This window comes from Nanorana parkeri, unplaced genomic scaffold, assembly GCF_000935625.1.
Source record: "Nanorana parkeri isolate BGI_ZX_2015 unplaced genomic scaffold, ASM93562v1 scaffold779, whole genome shotgun sequence".
Taxonomy (NCBI): domain Eukaryota; kingdom Metazoa; phylum Chordata; class Amphibia; order Anura; family Dicroglossidae; genus Nanorana; species Nanorana parkeri.
Genome location: NW_017307047.1, coordinates 19,654 through 27,718, shown reverse-complemented (window position 1 = coordinate 27,718; position 8,065 = coordinate 19,654).

Genomic DNA, 8,065 nt, shown 5'->3' with positions numbered 1-8,065 from the left:
AAACCCAGGTCTGTAGGTTTACCTGTCTTTTTTTTTACTTTATCTCATGGACATTTTTTTTTTCCTTCCAAAATCTTTTCTCACTTAAAAATATTTTGGAGGAAAATTAGCTACACAAAATAAACATTTAGCTACTACATGCCTCTAGTTCTCAGCAATGTATTTGTTATTTTATAACAATTTCATATGTCTCCATTACCTATTCTCTTCAATAGACACAGCAAAAGCTTGTGCCTTAATTTTGTGAATTGACTTTAACATACAAAATAGTGCAAATCAAAAATTTCTTCATAACAGATGAGGTCATTTCCGAAAGTCACATGATAAAATTCTACAGCTTCATTCACACCAAGGCTGTGTGAAAACATACACACACATTAACCAGCGTTGCGCTAAGACAGCTTAATTATTTGAATAGACTGCCTAATGCACCTCAAAGGACCAAAAATTGGAGCTGAAGCATTTTTGCTAGCGCACAGCCACTGCTTTGTCAAGATGCATTGGCATGTTATTCACAGTGAATGGCACCACATCGAATTAATGCACGCAACATGCTTTACTGTGTTACCACAGCGTGTATGGGCTCTAAATGAAATGATAAAGAAATTCAAAAGAAATGAGCAATATCAATAATATTGGTAATTTTATATATATAAATATACATACACACACTATATTGCCAAAAGTATTGGGACACCCCTCCAAATCATTGGATTCAGGTGTTCCGTGAAATTTCTTCGCTACTAAATATTCCACGGTCAAGTGGTATTATAACAACGTGGAAGCAACTGGGAACAACAGCAACTCTTCCAAGAAGCCACAAAGTGGTAGGCCACGTAAAATGATAATTGTGGGAACAGTTTGGGGATGGCCCCTTCCTGTTCCAACCTGACTGCGCAACAGTGCACAAAGCAAGGCCCATAAAGACATTGATCTGCGGGTTTGGGGTGGAGGAACTTGACTGGCCTGCACAGAGTCCTGACCTCAACCTTGTTTTCTTGAAGTTGTTTCATTGGTCATCCCACTAGCTTTTTCAATTCTGAATAGTCGGATGGCCAGTGAAACGTCTTCAAGAAAAATATAGCAAATCCAATTGCCCTGATTTATTTTTTACAGATATACCATGACCTGGATGAATGAGAACTACAGACATAATCTAATTCTAATAATACTTCTTATGCAACTTTTTAGATTGTGCAAACAGATACTGTATAACATAATATGTGGCTGCAGACTGATTTTACTGAACATTCTGTGACAATGTGATAAGTTGGATCAATTGAACAATAATACAGGTACAAAAAACACCCGCTATAGATCAATGGAAAAGGAAAATACAGGTCTCTATTATTTTGTTCGAAAATCTATAAGTGGCCATCTGCCAGTGAAATTTGTATTTTGCAATATATAATTTAGTGTAAAAATAGAATTAATTTTATATAAATTAAATAGAATTATAATTGCAAAATATTTTACCAATACAAATGATGGTTTAGAGTAGGGGGCAGTTACAGTGAAGATGGTTTGCACTATTTTTCAAAGCATCCAAAGCAAACCATCACCCTGAATACATAAAATGTTAGCAAAGTATGTTACTATTGGTTGTTAGCTTGTTATCACACAGACACAAAAATTGTGGTAAATTTCCATTCTCTCTTTATCTACTTAAAAGCTTATTCTACCTATGGAAAGATTTCAGTTCAATCGTATGCTAAAACCCACCCAAGATTGTGGTTGAAAGCTAATGCCTCCCATCGATGATAGAATTAGGGAAAAATATGTCAGTAGACACATAGTAGAGTTTCACTGGTAGAAAATTAATGTATCAGTTTATCCAAAATAAAAAAAAATATGTCATTGTGTATCTTACCTGCTAGCTGACGAAATGCCAGGTGTAGAATGATAACAAAGAGCTTGAAATTCTTCATTTTTTTCATTCATTAAAAAAGCATACAACACTATTAATTCAGTCCAAAGGCTCTGACCTGCATTTCGCTGGCTATTTTTACGAATATCTGTTACATAATGCAATGTGCCGCCACAAGAGTCCCACCATGGCCTCAAGAGTACATCTGCAAATGTCTAACTGACCTCATACATCTGGCCTGTCATCCTTCTCATGTGATTGTAAAGAGGAAATGTATCATATAAAAACTCTGTGGGTTACAGGCAAACGGCCACATTGCGTAATAATTTATTTCTATTGTTTACAGGAAATGGGGAGAAAAAAAATCTATATTATCTGTGAATCAGACTATTATATTAAAATATGAAGCCTTTCATTTAAACGAGGTCACTGATGCCTAGAAACCCAGGCCAAATTTAGCAGCCAAAAATTGATAATAAACATTTACTGCAGGTAGGTCTTCCTGGTGCATGTGTTTTAATTACAGTGATTGATCTATCGATAGAGAATGTTTGGTGAATGTCACATTGACAGCTTTTTAAATATACCCCTATAAATAATTTGCATTCCAAAATTATATATATATATATATACAGAGAGAGAGTCTAGTGTGCATATATCACTCAGCATTCTTGCCTGTGTCTGCCATGTTTTTGTCTAGGTCCTGGAGCCTGGAAAGGCTTTGTAGAGCTTTGAGAGGAATAAAGCCTTCAGGCCCTATGTTTTACCAGTTAGCCAGACCTCAATAGTTAGACAGCTTTTCACAGACCTTGTCACAATCTGGGATCAGGCTCAGAGTCAAGTAGCTGAAATAGCAGGCAAATTCATGGTATATAGTAACAGGCTGGGTTTGGTACACAAGCAGACGGTAGTAGTAGTATAGGAGCAGGCAGAAGGATAGTCAGCGAACAAGCCGAGGTCAGTAGCCAAAGGTATCAGGTATGAAGCAGAAGACGATGAGCGTAGTCGGCGAATCAGCAGCCAAAGGTCGGTACACGGGTAGCAGTATGAGCAGATTGTATTACAGATAGTGTTGCCACCTTTTCTTCAAGCAAAACCCGAACACTCTAGCGACACACGGACATTTTTTTGGGAGAATTAGTTATTCATATGGAAAAAGCGCCACCCATTCGTATGTAAATATCAAAGTTGAGACTATTTTCAGTGGGTGGCCATTAGCCCCATCTTAGTTTTGGTTGCCCCTGTCTGCCTGATATCTTGTGTCCGGGTTTCTGCTGCCATGAAACCCAAACACAGCATTTAAAACCTGGACTGTCGGATGAATCCTGGACAGGTGGCAACCCTAATTACAGAGGGAGCATGAAGCAAGATATTGGCAGCAGCACAATAATCTGGCAAACAGGAAGTGCAGTCATGGCTTAAATAGAAAGTTCAAAGGAGTTCAGAGTTCAGCAGAAACTAGGTTTACCTGAGGATTACACATGAGAGCAGGAAATGAGCTATCCAAGGCTTCAGAGTGGCTCAGCAGGTAAAGCCACCACCAGACACAGCAGAGGCCCTAGGTTCAGATCTGGATCCTGACAGACCTTTTTATAGAACATGTTTTGTTTATTTTGCTGGACAATGTCCTCCAGCATTGAAACTTTATTTGTTTTATATGTTGCTGAAAAAAGTGCATAACCAATCTGTCTGGACCGTCCCTGTCTAATACTGATGCCAATACCAGTTGAAACTGCTCCTCTTGCAATATATATATATATATATATGGGATCGCATATTTGGGATTTTTTGATACATATGCAGTGTATGTACAGTATATGCGCAGTAAATTGGTTATTTATGTAATTTTGAAGCACTTACCTCCAGTTAACTGCTGAAGAAGTGGACTGTTGGTCTAAGAAACACTTGAAGTTCTGCTCACCAAGGCTGTTTTCTTCATGTGTCTTATTCTTACTTTGGATATTGTGTAAGAAAAATTATGCTAAAATGACTTGCGTAGATATGATTTAATTTACACCATGGTGTTTTTTAGCTAGAAGGAGTTTGTTTAGATATTCTGGTGCTAAATAATAGTATAGCTTGCAGGGGTGTCCCCAGCCTATTTGCTGCCTGTGGCGGCACAGGGGTTGGTAGCCTTTGGAGGTGCCCGTTGAAGGGGGGGTGGGGATTGGGAGTAGTGAGTATGCCGGCCAGGGCGTCCCACTCAGCTCCTGGCAACCAGTGACTTCACTGGGTCACGAATGTCACGCTGGCCAGAGCATCACAGATTGCTAAGAGCTAACAGCTCTGGCCGGAAAGGGGGTGACAATATAGGGACAACCCAGATAGCTTGATTCCAACGTGCACTTGCCATTTTAATACATGTTAAAATACATTGAAAATTATCTTTTAAGTAATATAATGATCAAATGTTCCTCCCAAACTGGTGTGAGTTTTCTCTGGGTAAAGTTTTTCCTTCCACAATCCAACACACATATACCCTGAAAAAAGCAATACCGGCGCCCCCGGTTTGCAGAGAAATCCGGCTGTAAAGTTCATTGGTACACCATAGAGGCAGCTCCCACCGGTCAACAACGACCATCGATCTGGGAAACAAAAGCAACACAGAGCGCCTCCATAGTGTAAAACTTTTACTTGATGAGTACAACACATCGTAAGCCGATGACTCCTCTATAGCGCCGGCTCCTGTCACAGGCGGAGTGATACAAAATGCACTCCGCCTGTGAGGAATCGATAGTGAAAGCTCGCTACGCTCATTTTGGCCAGCGATTGTTTAGCAAATTGCTCTTGGAAAGGTACGGCACCCCTGATTGCCCTGATCACCATATTTTTGTACATGAATAAGTGTGGATTGTTGTACATTAAAAAAAAATAAGACCTACCTCGAAAATAAGACCTAGTGTGTTTTTATGAGCCCCAAAAAATATAAGACAGTGTCTTAATTTCGGGGAAACACGGTATTATGAATCTTAATTTTGAGACTGTAAACTCATCAGGGGAACAGACCAATGTATTATGCTGTCTATCAACACCCTACAAACACAGGAAATAAGTAGGTACACAGCAGTTGTTCTATTCTGCATATCCTGTATATAACAGAAATATGTGCCTGCCAATGCAAACTGCTAGGTGAACACAAATAAGCACATAGCACCCTCTTCCGGTTATAAAGGGTAGCTGCTTCTTTCTAACAATGGCAGATTATTTGTAGATATCATTCAGTATGAGGTCAATTCAAAGTTGTACGAAAAAAAACTGGCTAATTAATCTCCTTATTCCATCTTTCTGCTGAATACGTCAGAGAGTTGCCAAATGGTTCATACTGATCACTTCTCTGTGCAAGAGTGAGCACATGGCAATAAGTATTTTACAAAGTCAAGCAACTGCATGCAGTTTTATATGACAAATGAGGCTAAGTGCTTTAATGAAAGGAAGTAATAGGCAGAAGCTAATAATTCATTTCTATATTTAAAAAGAAATAGGAATTATATAGGCATTCTTCCGCCTATGTTACTCATGGCCAGCGGTGTATTCTGGTTTGGGGCTGCCCTAGGCTAGACGAAACTAGGCCCCCCACTCACACACACACTAAATCTGCAGGATCTCAGGGGGGCTGTGCAGGATCTGTGGTGGGCTCTGCCATAGAGCCCACCACAGATCCTGCAAAGCCCCCGAGACCCTGCAGAGCCCACCACCGATGATGCACACACCCCCTGAGATCCTGCAGACAGGTGCAGGATGTGTGGTGGGCTCTGCCCACCATAGACCCCATCACAGATCCTGCACAGATCTCAGGTGGGCTGTGCAGAATCCATGCTTGGCTCTGCACGGTCTCTCTAGCAGCAGTGTGATCATCTTACCTGCTGTTTAGTCCCCGGCCTCCTCCACCACTGGACTGGTGCTGCAGGATCTGGCCTCCTCCGCAGCCCGATGGCTCTTCGGTGACCGGCTTCCTACAGCGCCCTGGCACCGCCCTTTCCTTATCTGACGTCGCCCCGGTCTCGTCCCACCCCTCCTGCCGCTCCAGCTTGCCCCCTCCTGCTGCTCTGACTCCTCTTCCACCTCCTCCCCCACCGCATCCTCTGCCTCGTTGCCGACTCCGACCTTTGACTCCTCCGCCCAGCTGCCCAACTGTTTTGAGGGCGGCATTTTTGCCACCCCCCTGAAAACCACCGCCCAAGGCAAACGCCTAGTTTGCCTCGCGACAGATACGCCCCTGCTTATGGCCAGAGTTCTATCATCTTTTCATGATCAGGGCTATTTCTAATCTCATGACCATAGCAAAGCAATCATTTCTTATTGCCTAACTCCACCTTGGATTTAACATTAAAAAAAAGAAGCCTAGTACATGTAAAATCCGTCCCTGCAATACTCACCAATACTTACTAACTGCTCTTCAAGGGCTGTGCCCTCATAGCATGCAACTTGCTGAGCCCCTACCTGTGCCCAGGAGCCCTACCTCTGTTACATTGTGCCCACAACTCATTCTTATGCAGATACAGTGGCTTTGGCACATGCTCTTTACATGCTTTGTCCCGTAGTAACTGCCTATGTGCAAACTCTGACTGGGATCCCCTTCATATCACATACAAAAAAATTGCACTGGGTCATTTTATGAAGTAAAAACAATATTTCTTTATTCCACAGAGAATGTAATGTGAGAAAAGGGCTAGTGAACAAGGGGAGGAGCAAATATAAATAGACCTCAAGCCAAATGCGTGAAAGCAGCAACACTGAAGTAATATGATAATATTATATAAACTTATTAAAATAATTGTGTCACGCTGTGAACCAAAGTGTCACACAAAATATTATCCAAATCTGTCTCCTAACATCTACACAATAATGTGTGAAAAATAAATCCCAATCTAGTTAATAGGGGGGTGGAGCAGATATACTCTCCTCAATGGCGGGGACAAACGCACCTCTTATAGCTCCAGCCTTAGGTGGTTGCTGTTACTGTCTTTGACAGGTTGCTTGTTGCATAAAATAACTTTTCCCTTTTTAGCGTGACCACGCGAGGAATGCAAACTGACGTAAAATTCGGTCTCAGGATTACCAATTCCTAAAGTTTATGAAATAGCACACCACTTTATATGCTTTGTAATTATCATAATTCTGACTGCCCATGCACCTAAACAACCTTCAGAAGCGGCCAGTTAGGTTTAGTTGAAACTGGTACTTGTTTACAGTTTAGTTTCCTTAAAAAAGAGAAAGTCAAAAGAGAAAGACAAGCTGGTTGAATATAAAAATAAAGATTTCATATACTGTATACACTTTCTTTCACATTACTCATTCATGCTCTTGATGTCAAAGATCGCTTATAATGTTCAGTTTTGAAGACTTTGCCAAATAACATGTTATTACGGAGCTTTTATGGCTGCGTATGTGATCACATCCTCCGGGCGTCTTGTTCTCGGTTGCTGAATCGCCTTCTGTCTCAGGATTGCATAATGAAGTTCCCAATCATCCCTTGCCTCCTCTTCCTCATTATCCTATCATAGATATAAAAAAAAGCCAAAAAAGAACATTGTATCATTAGTTTACTTGGCATTTTAAAGAAAGCAAAGGGCAAGGCATAGTAACTAGTCATGAGTAAAATTGGTCAACGTGCTTTGATAACATTTTGGTAAAAATTGTCAACCTTTCTCCAAGATTTCACCTATAGGTCTGTGATTGTGTCAATATGAAAGGAGAAATTATGTTGGTTTGAAATTGTTTTAAATATTTTTAAGAACTTTTAATGTATTTTTTTTCTGAGTGCTCTTTTGTATGTTTGGGTGTAGTTTGGTGTTTGTTGAGGTGTCTTAAACATGTGTGAAAAATAGTATCTGCAAACATTTAATTACACAACACACTGTAGGCTTTTTTATTTTTTTATTTTAGCAATATACTTTTATTTGACCTTTCATGCCCGGGGGTCATTCATGCCTAAATGCCCAGGCCAAATTAAGCAGCATCAGCATGCTTCGGTTAACTCAACAAAAACTCTCTGACTAGATTATAAGCTTTCTCGAGCAGGGTCCTCCTAACCCTCCTGTATTGAAACTGTATTGTTAACTGTATTGTCTCCCTGCATTTTGTAAAGCGTTGCACAAACTGTTGGCACGATATCAGGGCCGGATTAGCTCTCTCTGCTGCCCCAAGGCTAGGTTCCTCAATGCGCCCCCCTCCCTCGCGACCTCTCCCCCCCCGTTT